This window comes from Capra hircus, chromosome 1 (genome assembly GCF_001704415.2).
Source record: "Capra hircus breed San Clemente chromosome 1, ASM170441v1, whole genome shotgun sequence".
Lineage (NCBI taxonomy): Eukaryota > Metazoa > Chordata > Mammalia > Artiodactyla > Bovidae > Capra > Capra hircus.
This window is the reverse complement of record NC_030808.1, coordinates 18,181,032-18,202,127: the sequence shown is the minus strand read 5'-3', so window position 1 is coordinate 18,202,127 and position 21,096 is coordinate 18,181,032.

Below are 21,096 nucleotides of genomic sequence, written 5' to 3'. Positions count from 1 at the left end.
ATCAAAAGGCTTTTTAGTTCCTCTTCACTTTCTGCCATAAGGTGAGGGCAGGACAAATTGGGAGACTGGGATCGACATAGATACACTATCATGTGTAAAACAGACAGCTAGCAAGAACCTGCTGTATAGCATGAGGAGCTCAGCTCAGTACTCTGTGATGACCTAGGCAGGTGAGATAGGGTGGGGAAGTCCAAGAGGGACAGGAGAGATGTGTACGTATAGCTGATTCACTTCACTGCACAGCAGAAACAAACACAACATTGTAAATCAATTATACTCTAATTGAAAAAAAGAAAAAAACACATATACACAGAATACTTAGAAAGCGTGGGAAGTTCAACAGTCCTTGAAGAGCACGTACAGGAAGATACAACACAAGAAACATGTATTTCATCTCCTGTTGTGTCATCTTCCCAGAAGATCAAATGTCAGTAGCTAATTGTAAAACCCATGAAATGATACTGGATTAATCACATACGTTTTTAACTTTTATATTTATTTATCTACCTTGCCCACTAAACTCTGAGCTTCTGGAGTACAGACTGTGCTAGCACAAGGTAGACATTTATAAATAATTGATAAAAAAAATGGAGGAAAGTGCGGGATAGAAGGTTAGTATACAAAAGTCAATCGATTTCCTACAAACCAAGAATGAACAAATGGAATTTGAAATTAAAAACATAATATCATTTATACTAGTACCCTCCAAAAATGAAACACTTAGGTATTAAAACAAATCTAACAAAATATGTATAAGACGATTGAGGAAAACTACAAAACTGATAAACAAAATCAAAGAACTAAGTAAATGAAAAGACATTCTACATTCATGAATGAAAGTGAAAGTGTTAGTTGCTCCATCATGTTTCACTCTTTACGAGTCAATGGACTGTAGCCTGCCAGGCTTCTCAGTCCATGGAGTTCTCCAGGCATGAATACTGGAGTGGGTTGCCATGCCCTCCTCCAGGGGATCTTCCCAACTCAGGGATCAAACCCAGGTCTCCCACATTTCAGGCATATTCTTTACTGTCTGAGCCACCAGGAAATCCCATGAGTACTGGATTTCCTTCTCCAGGGGATCTTTCCGACCCAGGAATCAAATCGGGGTCTCCTTTATTGCATGTGGATTCTTTACCAGCTGAGCTACCAGAGAAGCAATAGGATATTATTTAGTGCTAAAAAAAGAAATGAGCTATCAATCCATGAAAAGACATGGAGGAAACTTCAATACATGTTACTAAGTGAAAGCAATCAATCTGAAATTTAAAACACAAAACTGTAAAACTACAGGACATTCTTCCAACTACAGGACATTCTTGAAAAAGCAAAAATGGGGGGAATAAGAAGATCAGTGGTTGCCAGAGGAAATGGTAGGAGACAGATGAAAAGGCAGAGGACAGAGTATTTTAGGCAGTGCAAATACTCTGTGTGACATTTTAACGATTAATATATGCCATTATACACTTGTTCAGACCTATAGATATATAATACCAAGGATGAATCCTAAGGTAAACTGTGGACTTGAGTGATCATTATGTGTCGATACAGGATCATCTTTGGTTTAAAAAGAAAAAAATTAACAGAAACTATGCATGTGTGGTGGCAGGGAATACATGGGAAATCTCTGTACTTTGCCCTCAGTTTTGTTGTAAACCTAAAACTGCTCTAAAAAACACTGTATTTCAAAAAAGGAAGGAAGGAGGGTTGACAGTAGGGAGGAAAGAAGGAAAAAAGTCAAGTGCAGAGGAAGGGCTCACAAATGAGGTTAAGTCCGCCTGTTATGCTATGATCTCAAGGCACTATTGACAAGACCTTTCCTCAAAGTTATCTCTAATATCCGGCTTCCCTTCGCTTTCATTTTCTCCACCCAGCTTCCAGCTAACTGGAAATTCCCACTGTAAGAGATTCATTTTTCTGATTAAGAATTAGGGACTCTTCAAGAAACCAATCACTTAACTTTAAATACTCCTCTGCATCTGAAACATGACAGCATGTTCCCAAGGCTTCAGACTTGTTTAACCGAAAGGAGAGAAGGGCTGAAAAGCAGAGAATGCGCCCCATTCCATGCCAGTTTCCCAGGTTAGATGGGAGGGAGGGGGTGGAATGGGACACATTCATGCACAGCAATTCAGTGCCCAGTTATGACATGTTTAAACACTGCCTTTATTGTGTTTTTCCCAGCAACTCTGTGAGATGGGAGGGTGGCACACATTTCTTCATTTGGAGAAACTGAGCTCCTCGAAGATTAGATAGAGGCAAAGCTGGAAAGAGCCAGTCAACTCTTCAAAAGTCTTCTCTCTCCCAGACCAGTGAGAGAGAGAGAGAGAGACTGCGTGGCCTTCCTAATGATAACGTGCTGATTCTGTTTGTTTGACTAAGGCTGCACCAGATTAGCAGACCATAATTACAGCTAACATTCGTGTCTCTGGTACAGCTGAGGGAATGTCTGTTTCACTGAACGCCTGGGAGGGTTAAGCCAGGCAGCCTCCTGCTCTGAAAGTGATAGCGCTGTTTCAGTGTCACAGTGGATCGTGCATTTGAGCAGCGGGATTTCCTACAGCTTAGGTTTCAGATGCGTTACTCTGATTTCTGAGGCGATAAAGAAGTTTGCTCATCTTTAAATGGTGTTTTTAGCGACCACACCATTGGAAAACCTTTAGTACCTTCTTTTGCCTCTGGGTGGGAAGAGATCTGCCTTTTTATAGTTACACGACTTGACTCAGGACATCTCTCAGTGAATTGTTTTCCGCCGAGTTCTCGCCCCTTTCATTCTTTTGGATGCTTTACGGAAATAACACAGCCTGTCGTTTAGGACACGTGCTTCATCAGTCGATGCTGAGTTTTATTTCTGATTCCTTGAGACTTGGAAACCAATCTGGTCACTTTGTCACTGGTGATTTTCTAGAGTGGATGGGAAAATATCCTCACATTCTGCTAGAATCTCTTAGCGTCTGCTCTTTTCTCTGTCTGGTCCTTTATTCATCCTTGTCAACTTTTAAATCTTAAAGCAAACTGCAGGCTAAATTTGATGAACATTTCAAGACATAAATCAAGGTGAGATAAGCATGCTGAGGGCAAAGTTGGGAGTAAAGAGAAAGGAGCTGTTTCATTTTCCCCCAAACCATCCCGAACTCTCCTTAAATAGTGTCCACAGTTTGCAGGCTCTCTAATGAAGAGTGGTTGAGAGGCAGGCTCACATTTGAGGCGTGCTAGTCCCTTTTTTTTTTTTTTCATCCCTTCCCCTTAATTGGGGGCTTAAAAGGAAGGTTGCCCACAGTTTCTGACAAAGAGCATTAGCCTCATCAGAATGAAATGCCAGATCTTGGAGCGCTTTCCTGAAGACTTGAAGGCTTTTGTTGAGGTGCTGGGTGGAGTCTGACATTCCCTACCTTTGTGGAATGCAAGAATACCCTGACTGAGGATTAGTCAGGGAGCTTCATGAAACCTCTATCCCTGAAGGCTTCATTTTCTAGAATTGATTTTAGTATTCCTCAACAGTAAGGCAATGGGATAGACTAGATCAGTTTTCACTGAGTTTTGCAGTTTGATTGAGACCCACAATAAGAAATATGTCTTACTGATACCAAACACATACGTGTAGATGAATACACATGAGCACACATGACAAAAATGTCACAGAGCAATATTTATCTTTAGCACTTGCAAGTCCTTCCACTTTCCATTCCATTCTATTTCATTTTTTACAGGCAAATCTCCTCCCACTGGTTTCACACACTAAGGAGGTGCAAACCCACAGTTTGCAAAAACCCTCAATGGGACACCCTTTTACTTATTTTTCTAACCCTGTAAGTCAATATAGAGAGATTTGGAACCGAGGACAAGCCTGATGAGTCCGAGGTATGGAATAAAGGAATCCAATCAGCTCTGGCTTGTTATGTTTTTAAATCTCTCTGTGTGTTCATTCTCTTCACCCCAGAGAGGATTCCATTATCTTTGCTCAAAGAGCAGACACTGCTCTGGCTGTGTCGCCTGCTTCTCTTTGATCCCAGCCCTTCCCCCAAGCCTCCCTTCTACGCTGGGGGAGGCTGTTCAGAGTCTGGGGGTTTGCTGGGCCGGCGGCCTGCTGCGTGTTCGCTGGGTTGTTTGGCTGTTTCCCACTCCAACCTGCTCCACTGCCCTGCTGAGCTTTCACTCCCCGATCTGCCCGGTTCGTGAGATGATTGTTCTATTGTTCTTCTCCTACTTCAGGGTTTGTCAGCTTGCTCCTGTAACGATTTTTAGTTTGTTGCTGAGATGACAAAAGTGGGTGAAGACTGTATTTTAGGAATAGTGTTTCTTCATCAGCCAAAATTTAATCTGGGAAGAATTTAGCCTATCTAAAAGGATAATTTGAAAATAAGATGTTTTTGCACAAAGACAATTCAATGTATCTTAAGCCACATTTTTTACAATGCATATATCATCAACATCAAATTAATTATACAGCATTTTAGGTTCCAGTTATCATTGTGATCAGAAAGATAAAGTAACAGACTCATTATATAACTTATTTTACCCGTAATATTAAACAACGATAGCTGTTGCAACTGTTAGTTACAAAGCAAGGTATGTAAAACACATTCCGTGATGTCAAAGCATCTAGACCTTCATAAGGGAGATAAGAAACACAGGTAAATATGCTTCTATAGATAAGATTCTAATAAGTGACTTGGACACAGGGCAGAACAAAATCCAGTCATAGTATCACTCCTTTTAGAGAATTCATTAGAGTTCTCAAAATATGAACTTACCAAATTTCTCTATTTTAATTAAATGCAAGATTAAATGAATGAATGAATGCATACTGGGTGCCTCTGCTATACCATGGGATGGAATAGTCTTCCTATTGATCTTTGACTTCTTCATGTTCTTCTTGAAAGAACTAGCTGCCTAAGAACTGGACTGACAAGGAAAGAGAGCCCCACACAGGGCACACAGGCACTGAGAAACACAAGAGGCATGTAAATAAAGCCATCAGGACTCAGGTCTGTCCTTCCCCTCTATCCGTCTGGAGCAGTGTTAGCCAATAGAAGTACAAAGTGACCCATACGTGGAATTATAAATTTTATAGTGGCCACATTTTTAAAAGTCAAAAGAAACATAAATGTATTTTTATATATTTCATTTAACTGATTCTCTCTAGAATATTAACATTAAAACACATACTCAATGTTAAAAATATTAACAAGATGTTTCAGTTTCGGTTTAGTTCACTTCAGTCGCTCAGTCGTATCTGACTCTTTGTGACCCCGTGAATCGCAGCACACCAGGCCTCCCTGTCCATCACCAACTCCCGAAGTGCACCCAAACTCGGGTGTATCGAGTCAGTGATGCCATCCAGCCATCTCATCCTCTGTCGTCCCCTTCTCCTCCTGCACCCAATTTCAGTTTGGGGGGTGGTTATTATTCCCATAGAGTTTTGAGCAGCCACATCTCAAAGAGTTCAATAATCTCAAGTCACAAGTGGCTACTGTTCTGGGACACCACAGGTCTAGATCAAGTAGCGGAATTGGAGACAAGCCTGGGTAGTTAATGAGCTTCTCTAACATTTAAAGGAAAGGTCTCTTACTGCATGGACGGGAAAAGCCTGAAAATTATTTCTCTGTGCATATTAATGGAGAAATGGGAGCTGCCAACTAAAGAATGACCCTTGTTTCTCCTTCCAGCCTCTCGGACTTGGGTTGATGAGAGAGAACTGGTGTGGAGTCTCCCCTACTCCCCCAGTACCCCAACACCAGCATCTGCTCTGAGGAAAACAAAACAACCTCTACAGCCATCACACCAGGATCACACCTTGCAGCTGATAAATGCTTCCATGTCATATCTCACTTAGTCATGTTAACCACATTGTGCAGCAGTTAGTGGAAGTATTGTTATCCTCATTTTATAAATGAGTAACAGGAGCTCAGGGAGATTAAATGATCTCTCCAAAGTAGCACAGTTACTAGTCAAGTGTCGTGAAGCTCAAGCTAGCATGTGTCCCACAAAGCCACAACTGCCTGGTGAAAGGAAGTAAAGGAAATATTTACTGAAGTATGAAAATCTTTCTCCTTTGGCAACACCCCAAGTCTTTCTACCACTCCCTGCAAAAAAAAAAGTGGAGTCAGAAAGAGAAAAACAAATATTGTTGTTTTAGTCACTCAGTCGTGTCTGACTATTTTGCGACTCCATGGACTAGAGCCTGCCAGACTCCTCTGCCCGTGGGATTTCCCAGGCAAGAACACTGGCATTTCCTTCTCCAGAAGATCTTCCAACCCAGCAATCCAACCTGCATCTCCTGCATCGGCAGGTGGTTCTTTACCACTGAGTCATCAGGGAAGCTCAAATATGGCATATTAAAACATATATATGGAATCTAGAAAAATGGTACAGATGAACCTATTTTCAGGGCAGGAAAGCAGATGACGTACAGAATAGACATGTGGACACAGCAGGGGAAGGAGAGGGTGGGATAAATTGGGAGAGTAGCATTGCCCTACATATGCTGCTGCTGCTGCTGCTGCTAAGTCGCCTCAGTCGTGTCCGACTCTGTGCGACCCCAGAGACGGCAGCCCACCAGGCTCCCCCGTCCCTGGGATTCTCCAGGCAAGAACACTGGAGTGGGTCATACATATACTACCACACGCAAAACCGATAGCTAGTGGGAAGCAGCTGTGTATCACAGGGAGCTCAGCTCAGTGCCCTGTGACAGCCTCGAGAGGTGAGATTGTGGGCAGGGAGAATCCAAAGGGAAGGGATACATGTATACATACGGCTGATTCATGTTTTGTACAACAGAAACTAATACAACATTGTAAAGCAATTTTACTCCAATTAAAAAAACTGATGGTCACTTTACAAAAGTGATAATTAGCCTCTTGGCCAACTGAGTTTTTAACTGGCTTTGTTTTTGCTTTGTTTAAGTTGGATTTTGTTGTCATATCTAGCAATTTAGAATATCTCACTCCTGAGAGCAAGTTAATACATCACATTCAATGCAAAAGGCCAGGTTTTTACCTTGGCCCTGAAATGTGTGGTAATCATTTCTGTCTGGGCAAACAAACAAAAGTGGAGCAGCAGCCTGTTTGTCATATGAGATGCTGGCTGACTCCCAGCCCGTAGGACGATGGCTTACCTACCAGCAATACCTCCCTTTCAGGCAATGCCAGCTGTTGTATGGGAAGATCTGAGCCCTCTGGGAGTGAACTGCTCTAGTCAGCAGACTCCTGCCTGCCGTGTCAGGGATGACAGTACTGTCAACTTTCGATGCACGCTTCTTCCAACACTGCTTAAAAAGACTGAGACAGACTTTAAAGCTAGAGAAGTCTCTCCTTGAGAACCCAAATTCTATCCTTTGGGAAGAGGTCCTTAGCAAAAAGGACTTTCAATATGTTTATCATTGTCAATTTTAAAGACATAATGGCATACCAAAAGATAGCTTTGTATCAAGAGATCTGTGTTTATCACATGTTCCATTTGCATAAAAAAGAAGATAGATATTGTCTATAGCTCTATGATATAGTATCAATATCTATATTATATTGCTATGATATAGCAATGTATCTTCCTTTTTATGCTTCCATGTGCATATTGCATGTCCAGAAGAGGATTCATAACAAAGTGATACCATCAGATATGTGTGAAAGGCAAACTGGGTAATGAGGGGACAGCAATAGAAGGAAGACATTTTAAGATGTAATCTATGTACTTATTGAAATTTAAATCATGTCAATGTATCATCTACTCAACACATAATAAATGAAATCTTTTTAAAAGGGGAAAAAAGAAACCATAATGGGCTCAAGAGCCTTGATCCGTTTACCAAATTGTGTTCCTATTTTTATTCCTTTGATCTCACTCTGGAACCATTTTTATTCCTGGTTAGGCCATCAACTGTACCTATTCAAATTTTTTTCCCTTTCATTTTATGCCTATTTTCTTAGTTCTTGGCTACTCCTCTCAGTTAACCTTTGACAAGTAATAATGAAATAAGCTTAGCTAGTGGTAGTCAGCAAGAGTCCTGATGAAAACTGGGATGGTCTGGGAGCATCATAAAAGTCACCTGAGTAGCCCTCAGAGAAGACAAAACATCCCCCAGCTGGAAGCAAGCGAAAGTGTCCGGCTCATCTCATTCACAGAAGATCCTCTGGAGTTTCCCCACAGCTGTCACAGTGATGCCAGTTCTGGTGACTTGCTGATTTAAGTGCTGAATAGGGAATCCTTTGCCCTACTTGCATGCCTCGTACTGTGACCTCCTCAGGGGTAAGCAAATGCTGGAAACGCAAAACAAAGACACTCGGGCCCACTAACCACTCCCTTTGTCCAGCTTTTCCTTCCTCTCTAGGAAATGGGCAGTACATAAATGATAATATAAAACTTGCAGAAAAATATTAAAATATCTGGACACTTTTGCAGTAACCAGCATTTTTCTTAGTGAGAGTAAAAGACATAAATAAAGGAAACGTATCATTTTCCATCCCTGCCTCCCCCATAGCTCCCTCTCTAGAAAACATACTCTGGATCTAGTAGCCAGTCAACATGGTAAACTACATGATCCGCTGGGCCAACTTGGGTACGTTATTAGCTATTTTTCTGTGCTGTGCTGTGCTTAGTCGCTCAGTCATGTCTGACTCTTTGCCACCTCACGGACTGTAGCCCACCAGGCTCCTCTGTCCATAGGGATTCTACAGGCAAGAAGGTTGCCATGCCCTCCCTCCAGGGGATCTTCCCAACCCAGGGATCAAACCCAGGTCTCCCGCATTGCAGGTGGATTCTTTACCATCTGAGCCACCAGGGAAGCCCAAGAATACTGGAGTGGGTGGTCTATGCCTTCTCCAGGGGATCTTCCCGACTTAGGAATCAAACTGGGGTCTCCTGCATTGCAGGCAGATTCTTTACCAGCTTTTATAAAATAAAATTTTAGCCCAATCACTTAATAGCACATCAGGAACATAGGTGAGAACCCTAGCACTTTAAGGTTAATGTCACTAAAAACAGTGACTTTAGAACACAGTGACAAAGGAGCAAATGCAGTCATCATCCGCACAAGTTTATGGGCTTCCTTGGCGGCTCAGATGGTAAAGAATCTGCCTGCAATGTGGGAGACCTGGGTTTGATACCTAGGTTAGGAAGATCCCCTGGAGAAGGAACAGGCAACCCACTCTAGTATTCTTATTTGGATAATCCCATGGACAGAGGAGCTTGGCAGAACATGGGGTCGAAAAAAGTTGGACATGACTGACTCACTAGATGATGACACACAAGTTTGCACAAGAGAATAAACACAGAAAGTTACATTCTTCTATAGTGTAAACTCTACTACACATAGACTTAAAGCTCCTCAAAAGACCCAGACGTTGCTAAAATATTCCACTGCTAAGATTCTGTCCTCTCTCTGGATCCTACATTTAAGATTTGAGCGATTTCTCTGTCTGGGATACCCCATAATTTCTTTGCTGGTGAAATGATGTGTTAACATTTAAAACATCAAATTATATGGCTGGATGACAGGCTTATTTGACCCAAGTGCCGTGATTTTCTCAATCCCCATACTCCCAACAGCTTTTGTTCTGTCTTTTCAACAGGCACATTGAAAGATATCCTAAATGGTATCTTCAGTTCGGTTCAGTTCAGTCACTCAGTCGTGTCCGACTCTTTGCGACCCCGTGAATTGCAGCACGCCAGGCCTCCCTGTCCATCAACTCCCAGAGTTCACTCAAACTCATGTCCATCAAGTCGGTGATGCCATCGAGCCATCTCATCCTCTGTCATCCCCTTTTCCTCCTGCCTCCAATCCCTCCCAGCATCAGAGTCTTTTCCAAAGAGTCAACTCTTTGCATGAGGTGGCGAAAGTACTGGAGTTTCAGCTTTAGCATCATTCGTTCCAAAGAACACCCAGGGCTGATCTCCTTTAGAATGGACTGGTTGGATCTCCTTGCAGTCCAAGGGACTCTCAAGAGTCTTCTCCAACACCACAGTTCAAAAGCATCAATTCTTCGGCATCTTACTTGGATTTAAATGCAAGAGTATCTGCAAACACCAGTTTGGTTTGTAAAATACATTGAAAAGTTGCAAGAAAAGAGGTCTGATTGTCCATGTACCCTATGTACTGGCATGGTTTCAGGTCTTATGTCTGAAAGTGTATATGCATACAGGAGCTCTCGTCCAGAGCTTCATTTATGATTCTACTGGCTCCTCTAACACAAACACACACACTGAGAAAGTTTTTGATTCAGGAGAATCGCCTAGGGTGACTGTGTTGGAACAAATTCCGAGATAGGAATGTTCTTACCTATAAACACCACTGGGGCTGGGAAGAAGACACTGACCCACCCTCCTTCCAGCTCTTTCTTGCCAAAAAATACAAGGAAAAATGTAGCTGCCTGAGGGAGAGGGAAAGAAGCTGTGGTTTCACTTTAAATGAATAGCATTTAAAATTACAAACTAGAGTGGAGTAAGAAAACAAAACAAATATTGTTCAAGGCAAGCCTGCTAAGTCTCTTCATTGTGTCTGACTCTTTGCAACCCTGCGGACTGCAGCCCTCCAAGCTCCTCTGTCCATGGGATTCTCCAGGCAAAGATACTGGAGTGGGTCGCCATGCCCTCCCCCAGGGGATCTTCCCGACCCGGGGATCAAACCCATGTCTCTCACGTCTCCTGCACTGGTAGGCAGGTTCTTTACCACGAGCGCCGCCTGGGAAGCCCCTACCCCCATTCAGGGGATAGGGAAATATGATAAGATCTGATGGGGATATAAATCTTTACCATCATAGAAGTTAATAACATTTACTTCATTAAAAAACAGAAAACAGAGGAGCTTAGAAAGTAAAAATTCCACCTTCTAGACATCTAAACATGTAGAATATGTCTGAGTGTAGGCACACACGTATATGGATTTTGTTATAGACACATAGAGAACTCTTGCTTAGCCAAATGATATCATAAATTACATTTTGTTATATAAATTGCCTTTTTTACTTGGTAACAGGTCATAGAAAATCTCACCAAGTCAGTAAATAAACACCTACACATCATTGTTGATGGGTACATAAGATTCTTTTCATGGTGTATAATACTTTGACTACCTGATGTGATGAGACAACTCACTGGAAAAGATCCTGATGCTGGTAAAGATTGAAGACAAAAGGAGAAAGGAGTGGTGGAGGATGAGATGGTTAGCATCACCAACTCAGTAGACATGAATCCAAGCAAACTCTGAGTGATAGTGAAGAACAGAGGAACCTGGAGTGTTACATATAGTCCATGGGGTCCCACAGAGTCAGATAGGACCTAGGGACAGAACAGCACAACACAATAGCATAAATCATTTGACAAATACTCTATGGTTGACTGTCTGAATTCTTTACAACTTTTTAAACAGTTTTACAATGAATATCCTTTTGCATACATTTTTGTGTGTGCATGCATGCTAATTCACCTCAATTGTGTTTGACTCTTTGTGACCCCATGGGCTGTAGTCCACCAGGCTCCTCTGTCTCTGGGATTCTCCAGGAAAGTGTATTAGAGTGGGCTGCCATGCCCTCCTCCAGGGCATCTTCCCTACAATTTTGTGCATGTGTCTAATTACATTTTAGTGTAAATTCTCAGAATTGTGATTGGTGAATCAAAGAGAATGCTTTATTATGTTAGTTTTAAAATAAAATTATAAATTACCCTGTAGAAAAAACAGTACCAATTCATATCCCAACATCAACATATAATATCTTTTTCTCACAATTGTTATCATTTGAAGGTCATTTTCAAGTGGATGAAAAATAGGTATTTTTAATCTGATAGGCCACCTCATGCGAAGAGTTGACTCATTGGAAAAGACTGTGATGCTGGGAGGGATTGGGGGCAGGAGGAGAAGGGGACGACAGAGGATGAGATGGCTGGATGGCATCACTGACTCGATGGACGTGAGTCTGAGTGAACTCCGGGAGATGGTGATGGACAGGGAGGCCTGGCATGCTGCGGTTCATGGGGTCGCAAAGAGTCGGACACGACTAAGCAACTGAACTGAACTGAACTGAGGTAATAATTTATATCTGTGTTACTCAGGATGGGCTTCATTTTGGTGATTAGTAACATATGATTCTTATACTTACTGACCATTTGTATCTTGTAATTTTTGAATTGCCTTTGCCCTTTTATTTTTATTTTTAACATCTATTTATTTGTTTGGCTGCACCAGGTTTTCGTTGAGGCATGTGAACTCTTAATTATGGCATGTGGGATATAGTTCCCTGCTTGCGTGTGTGTGTGTGTGTGTGTGTGTGTGTGTGTGTGTTAGTCGCTCAGCTGTGTCCGACTCTTTGTGACCCCATGGACTATAGCGTATCAGGCTCCTCTGTCCATGGAATTCTCCAGGCGAGAATACTGAAATGGGTTGCCATTCCTTTCTCCAGGGGATCTTCTGGACCCAGGGATTGAACCTGGGTCTCGAACATGGCAGGCAGATTCCTTCCCACCTGAGCCACTCTGATTCCCTGACCAGGGACCCAATCCAGGCCCCCTGCATTGGGATCTCTGAGTCTTAGCCATTGGACCACCAGGGAAATCCCTGCCCTTTCATTTTTTGATTTGTCTCTTCCTAACTAAATTCATATTATTGGAATTTGTCAAAGATATTACAAACATTTTTTCAAGGTAAACTAGATTTCAGATGTCCCCTAATTTTATGTATTTTGCCACACCACAGTCCTTGCAAGACCTTCCCCAGCCAGGGATCAAACCTGTGCCCTCTCAGAGCCCTAACCACTAGACCACCAGGTAAGTCCCAGATGTCCTCTAATTTTAGAAGCTGGGGGTGGGCAAGGGGGAGATAGCACAGTGTCCACATGATTGCCTTCATACTTGTCCCATGCTTCCTACTACCAGAATACATGAGCTCAGCATGTCTCTGATGCTCTTAAGGAATCTTCTCATGCAAAAAACCTTAGTGAACTGGAAAACATAAGTGGAGTTTTCATAAGAAAGATGGAGAACAGGTTTTGCAAAACACACCCTACTGAAAAATCCTTAGTAGACAGGTCTGTTCTTATTATTAACTTCATCTGGGGCTGAAATAGGGAGTGGCTTACAAACAATCCAGTTTTTCTCCTCCACTTGCTTCTTCAAACTTGTTCTGATATTCAGGCAAACAAATGGCCCTCCAGTTACCAAAACTTGCCTTCCTCAGAAGACAGTTAAATCATCATCTTAACTGATTTTGAACATGCATTTGATGTCATATCCAACTAAAAAAGTCAGAGTATTTCTCCTGGTCTTTTTCAGTTAAATCTCCCAAGTATTAACTTTTCTTCACTTAGCTTCTGCTCACGTCTTGTTAATTTTATCTCTAGGTATCTTTTCTTCTTAGGTTGCTACAGCAATTGGTAAATTTGCTTCACTGCATTATCTAACCAATCTTTTGGTTGATATATAGGAAATATAGGGGAAAACTATTGATTTGAATATTTTTTGTGCACATGAAACTAATCACTTTACTGACCTATCTCATTGTTTCTAATCATTTTAATTGTTTTTCTTAATATAGCATCATCATCTGTCAGTGATGATAATTCTGTCTCCTTTCAAATACTCATACCCCTTCTTACTTTCTCGTGTCTAATTACATGGGTCAGTACTTCTCAATCAGGAGAACTGGTAATGATGATGGAGTTCTTTGTCTTTTGTTACAAAGACTTTTAAATCTTTCATTAAAATGATGCTGATTTTGGTATATTGTGTATATATACACACATAAAATTTTAATGTCAAAGAAATTTACATCTTTTCCTACTACACTGATGGTTTGGGCTTCTTACTGGTACGTTTACTTTCTTCTGCTTTTTTGTTTAATTAGGAAAGAATATTGTATTTTTCAAAATGTTTTAGATACTAGTCCAAGATCTGTCAAAGACCTTTTATATACCAGTCCATTGATCTACACTAAATTTGAATTCTCATCTTTTCTAAACGCTTAAATATGCTTGGACATAATTATGGACTGTTAATCCTACTGTTTCTCAAGAGGCAGGTCAGGTAGTCTGGGATTCTCATCTCTTTCAGAATTTTCCCCAGTTTATTGTGATCCACACAGTCAAAGGCTTTGGCATAGTCAATAAAGCAGAAATAGATGTTTTTCTGGAACTCTGTTGCTTTTTCCATGATCCAGCGAATGTTGGCAATTTGATCTCTGGTTCCTCTGCCTTTTCTAAAACCAGCTTGAACATCTGGAAGTTCACGGTTCATGTATTGTTGAAGCCTGGCTTGGAGAATTTTTAGCATTACTTTACTAGCATGTGAGATGAGTGCAATTGTGCAGTAGTTTGAGCATTCTTTGGCATTGCCTTTCTTAGGGATTGGAATGAAAACTGACCTTTTCCAGTCCTATGGCCACTGCTGAGTTTTCCAAATTTACTGGCATACTGAGTGCAGCACTTTCACAGCATCATCTTTCAGGATTTGAAATAGCTCAACTAGAATTCCATCACCTCCACTAGCTTTGTTCGTAGTGATGCTTTCTAAGGCCCACTTGACTTCACATTCCAGGATGTCTGGCTCTAGATGAGTGATCACACCATTGTGATTATCTGTGTCATGATGCTCTTTTTTGCACAGTTCTTCTGTGTATTCTTGCCACCTCTTCTTAATATCTTCTGCTTCTGTTAGGTCATACCATTTCTGTCCTTTATCGAGCCCATCTTTGCATGAAATGTTCCCTTGGTATCTCTAATTTTCTTGAAGAGATCTCTAGTCTTTCCCATTCTGTTGTTTTCCTCTATTTCTTTGCATTGATCGCTGAGGAAGGCTTTCTTATCTCTCCTTGCTATTCTTTGGAACTTGGAAAACCTATATGCATGTCAGGAAGCAACAGTTAGAACTGGACATGGAACAACACACTGGTTCCAAATAGGAAAAGGAGTACGTCAAGGCTGTATATTGTCACCCTGCTTATTTAACTTCTATGCAGAGTACATCATGAGAAATGCTGGCTGGAAGAAACACAAGCTGGAATCAAGATTTCCAGGAGAAATATCAATAACCTCAGATATGCAGATGACACCACCCTTATGGCAGAAAGTGAAGAGGAGCTAAAAAGCCTCTTGATGAAAGAGAAAGAGGAGAGTGAAAAAGTTGGCTTAAAGCTCAACATTCAGAAAACGAAGATCATGGCATCCGGTCCCATCACTTCATGGGAAATAGATGGGGAAACAGTGGAAATAGTGTCAGACTTTATTTTGGGGGGCTCCAAAATCACTGCAGATGGTGACTACAGCCATGAAATTAAAAGATGCTTACTCCTTGGAAGAAAAGTTATGACCAACCTAGATAGCATATTAAAAAGCAGAAACGTTACTTTGCCAACAAAGGTCCATCTAGTCAAGACTATGGTTTTTCCAGTGGTCATGTATGGAAGTGAGAGTTGGACTGTGAAGAAAGCTGAGTGCCGAAGAATTGATGCTTTTGAACTGTGGTGTTGGAGAAGACTCTTGAGAGTCCCTTGGACTGCAGGGAGATCCAACCAGTCCATTCTAAAGGAGATCAGTCCTGGGATTTCTTTGGAAGGAATGATGCTAAAGCTGAAACTCCAGTACTTTGGCCACCTCATGAGAAGAGTTGACTCATTGGAAAAGACTCTGATGCTGGGAGGGATTGGGGGCAGGAGGAGAAAGGGACGACAGAGGATGAGATGGCTGGATGGCATCACTGACTCGATGGACGTGAGTCTGAGGTAACTCCGGGAGTTGGTGATGGACAGGGAGGCCTGGCGTGCTGCAATTCATGGGGTCGCAAAGAGTTGGACAAGACTGAGTGACTGAACTGTACTGAACTGAATGAAGAAGAGGATATGAAAAGGGGGAGATAAATTACAGGATGATGGCAAAGCCATTCTAAGGGTTGCTTTTTTTATTATTGGAGTATAGTGAATTTACAATGGTGTGTTAGTGTCAGGTGTACCTGATTAAGGGTTATTCAGCCTAGGCAGAAACATATATGTGTAGGAAAGCACCCTGATTCTACTTACAAGAAAGATTTTGGTTAAGAAAAACTATTATTTAGCCAAATAGTTACTAGAACAAGAATTAAGGAATTAAGATTTAAGATAAGGAGATAAACTCTGGACAATACTGTTATTAGGCCAAAGAAGAATGAATTTAAAATTTTAAAAATCTAACACAATGCTGCTGTTGTTGCTGCTGCTAAGTCGCTTCAGTCATGCCTGACTCTTCGAGATCCCATGGACTGCAGCCTGCCAGGCTCCTCCGTCCATGGGATTTTCCAGGCAAGAGTACTGGAGTGGGTTGCCATTGCCTTCTCCATCTAACACAATAAGAGAGTTTAGTCAAACTAGGAATTTGCTATAAGCATGTTTTGAATTATTTTCTTACTTATAGAATTTACTATTGTTTCTATTTTTCTAAATAGAATGATGAGAATTTCTGAAAGCATGTCATTAGTATCATAGTGGTGGAGAGAAGTTGAGTGATTGCATTAAATTCTAGGGAAGTAAGGAGAAAGAATTACATGGATACAGTTTAAACTCTGTCTTCACAGTATGCTCCCCCATTACCTCTCTACCCTTATGCCAAATTGCCCACAGCACATTGAACTGTTATACTTCTTGGAGGACATCACAGCTTCTCTGTCATCCTGCCTTCCAAAGCCCACCTCATTTTCCACTAGATACCTGTAGTCACAGTTTCAGGCACAGGAAACTGTAGGAAACTGTAGGAAAGTCTCTCTGTGCTCCAGTTTGGGATGGGTGGGCCTTCCCTTGGCACCATTGCAGCTCATGGTACCTCCGTGAATGGCTTCTTGAAAATCTCCCTCAGTAGAAACACTGCAGAAGGCACCTTAACTGCACATTTAGCTTATAGGAGACATTTTTAAAAATTATGGAACCAGAAATTAACCAGAAAACCTTAGGGACTTCCCTGGTGGTCTGGTGGCTAAAATACCATGCTCCCAATGCAGGGAGCTCAGGTTCGATTCCTGGCTGGGGAACTAGATCCCACATGCTGCAATGAAGATCCTAGGTCCCTCAACTAAGACTCAGTGCAGCCAAATAGATAAATATTGGAAAAAAAAAAAAAAAAAAGAAAGAAAACCTTAAGACATTTGGGACATAAACTCTTTTCTCTACTGTACTTATTTTTCTCTATTCAGTATGGTTAAAATGTCACATAAAGACTACATAGCTCACATCTGTAGCCATTAACTAATCATATCAAGAAAGCCCTCCTCCTTAACCACCTATAAAGGTTAGGTAAGAGAGGGAGTCCAAGTCGATAAGTATAAAAATAAGGGAAAGTTGGAAAGATCCATGAAAATCCCTCATCCAGTGACTTCTAAAGCTGGTTGACCATTTAATATAGTATTAATACCAATGCCTAGGTCTCACCTCAAGTGTAATCTGATTTAGCTTATCTGGTATATCCAAGTAGTATTTTTCAAGTTCCCCAGATGCTTCTAATATGTACCCAGAGTTGAGAACAACTGATGTAATCCTATTCCTTCATTTTGCTGATGATGCAAACATGGGAGGTGAAGTCACTTGGGTGGGGACAGGGGACACACTAAGACTAACCAAAGTTTCTTAATATAACATGTGGTTCTCTTTTCATCACATCATACTCAATTATGAACTAATTATTTCTATAAAGGTTGAGGAGATAAATCTGTAAAACCTACTGAAACTGTGTGATTCATTACAGGAGGAATGATTAGAAAGTCAATGGGGTATGGGAGATATCAATGAACAAAACCTTTTTTTTTTCACACACACAAAAAAAATGTCAACAAATTTATAAGAAACTGCTTACTTAAGACAACCACTCTGGGTAAGCCCAGCTGGACTGAAAGTAAAGCAACCACAAGCTCTATGTGGTAGTGTTTCAAAACAGGCATAGTGATAAGTAACAGTAAAAAGGGAAAAAAAGATTCTAATTGCCAGGTCCAGGAGGAATCTGTGCAGGAAACAAGCTGGCTGAATGAAGAGAACTAGTAATTTGAGATTTATTTCTAAATCAGGCAAAGCCGGACTATCTAACAACCCTATTTACTTGTAATTTCTTCTCTGTATAAATCTTACACTGGTCATAAGCATGCATTGAAAGCTCACTTTAAGCCTTATCCCCAAGAAAGAAAATATAAAAGAGAACTCCCAGATTCACAGGAAATGAGAATGGAAATTATCCTGGAGCAAGAGGTCAAATTTTTTTCAGGTGTGTCTTGCATGTTTCAAATATTTAAACATTAAATTAGGGATGACAGTGAGAAAGGTCAATTAATATTTGTTGGTAGAGGAGCAAGAGACAAAAGAAATTTTGCTATTGTGGCTTTGTTTTCCCATCAAGAGCTCTCATCACTTTACCCTCCCTCCAAATCAACTCTACTTTCAGGCTTTTAGAAATTAAAAGCCAACTTTAAGTCAGTCTCCAAGACTTAAAGAAATATAGTCTTGCTCAGAATAAAAACTGTCTGACTTCTATTTTCACATAGAAATCATTTTATACTAGTTCTCAAATTTCAACACATAGATTAATCTTTTAATGTACAGTCATCCTACCTCAGTTTATGACTGTCATCATATAGCAAGTCATACAATGTTTTGACATGCTTTTGGAATATTTGTTTTAGATTCCTGCTTGTCTACATATTGTTATTGTTCAGTCTTGTCCAACTCTTTGGACTCCATAAACTGCAGCATGCCAGGCTTCCCTGTCCTTCACAGTGTCCCAGAGCTTGCTCAAACGCACGTCCATTCAATCAGTGAGGTCATCCAACCATCTCATCTCCTGTCACCCCCTTCTCCTTCTGCCTTCACTCTTTCCCAGCATTAGGGTCTTTTCCAATGGATTGGCTCTTCTCATCAGGTGGCCAAAGCATTGGTGCTTCAGCTTCAGCATAAGTCTTTCCAATGAATATTCAGGGTTGATTTCCTCATACATACACATAAATTACCAATTTTCATTTCAAATTGAATTTTGTGCCTAAAGATACATGGTGCGTATGCACGCTAAGTCGCTTCAGTCATGTCCGACTCTTTGAGACCCTGTGGACTATAGCCTGCCAGGTTCCTCTGTCCATGGGATTCTTCAGGCAAGAATACTAGAGTGGGTTGCCATGCCCTTCTCCAGGGGATCTTCCCAACCCAGGGATCAAACCCACATCTCTTATGTCTCCTGCATTGGCAGGTCAATTCTCTACCTCTAGTGAAGCCCATATAAAAATATAAATTGCATTAAATACTGCCCTGCCTTCTTCAGCAGAGTGTGCTGAGTATGACTTAACGCTTTATTGATGACTCAACCCATGATGCTGCTGCTGTTGCTGCTGCTACGTCGATTCAGTCATGTTTGACTCTGTGACCCCATAGACGGCAGCCCACCAGGCTCCCCCGACCCTGGGTTCTCCAGGCAAGAACACTGGAGCAGGTTACCATTTCCTTCTCCAATGCATGAAAGTGAAAAGTGAAAGTGAAGTAGCTCAGTCGTGTCCAACTCTTTGAGACCCCATGGACTGCAGCCCACCAGGCTCCTCCATCCATGGGATTTTCCAGGCAAGAGTACTGGAGTGGGCTGCCATTGCCTTCTCCAAAACCCATGATAAATATCTCTTATTATCATGGTGAGCTATTACTCAATGGTGTGTGACACAACCACCAAGTAAGTGAGTTCAATAAACACAAAGTTCAGAAAAAAATTAACCATAAGAGGTTGTTTGCTTTCTAACTACTCATTTCACCCTTGAACTCTGATGTACCACTTTAGGGTAGATATTGGCAAAGTAGAACATTCTAGACAAGGCTGTGGTCCATGTGATTAGTGTGGTTAGTTTTCTGTGATTTGGTTTTCATTTTGTCTGCCCTCTGATGAAGAAGAATAAGAGTCTTGTGGAAGCTTCCTGATAGGAGACACTGAGGAGGAAACTGGGTCTTGTTCTGATGGGCAGGGCCATGCTCAGTAAATCTTTAATCTGATTTTCTGTTGATGGGCAGGGCTGTGTTCCCTCCCTGTTGTTTGACTTGAGGCCAAACTATGATGGAGGTAACCAGGAGGGGTGGCTGTGAGGAGATACCCCTCATCCAAGGTAAGGAGCAGCAGCTGCGCTTTGCTGGAGCAGCCGTGAAGAAATACCACGTCCAAGATAAGAGAATCTAAGTAAGATGGTAGGTGTTGCAAGAGGGCATCAGAGGGCAGACACACTGAAACCATAATAGAAAACTAGCCAATCTGATCACAGGGACCACAGCCTTGTTTAACTCAATGAAACTAAGCCATGCCCTGTGAGGCCATCCAATATGGGCAGGTCATGGTGGAGAGGTCTGACAGAATGTGGTCCACTGGAGAAGGGAATGGCAAACCATTTCAGTACTCTTGCCTTGAGAACCTCATGAATAGTATGAAAGGCAAAATGATAGGATACTGAAAGAGGAACTCCCCAGGTCAGTAGGTGCCCAATATGCTACTGGAGATCAGTGGAGAAAAAACACCAGAAAGAAGGAAGGGATGGAGCCAAAGCAAAAACAATACCCAGTTGTGGAAGTGACTGGTGATAGAAGCAAGGTCTGATGCTGTAAAGAGCAATATTGCATAGGAACCTGGAATGCCAGGTCCATGAGTCAAGGCAAATTGGAAGTGGTCAAACAAGAGATGGCAAGGGTGAATGTCAACATTCTGGGAATCAGCAAACTAAAATGGACTGGAATGGGTGAATTTAACTCAGATGATCATTATATCTACTACTGTGGGCAGGAATCCCTCAGAAGAAATGGAGTAGCCATCGTGGTCAACAAAAGAGCCTGAAATGCAGTACTTGGATGCAATCTCAAAAATGACAGAATGATCTCTGTTTGTTTCCAAGGCAAACAACTCAATATCATGGTAATTCAAGTCTATGCCCCGACCAGTAACGCTGAAGAAGCTGAAGTTGAACAGTTCTATGAAGACCTACAAGACCTTTTAGAACTAACACCCAAAAATATGTCCTTTTCATTATAGGGGACTGGAATGCAAAAGTAGGAAGTCAAGAAACACCTGGAGTAACAGGCAAATTTGGCCTTGGAGTACAAAATGAAGCAGGGCAAAGGCTAATAGAGTTTTGCCAGGAGAACGCACTGGTCATAAC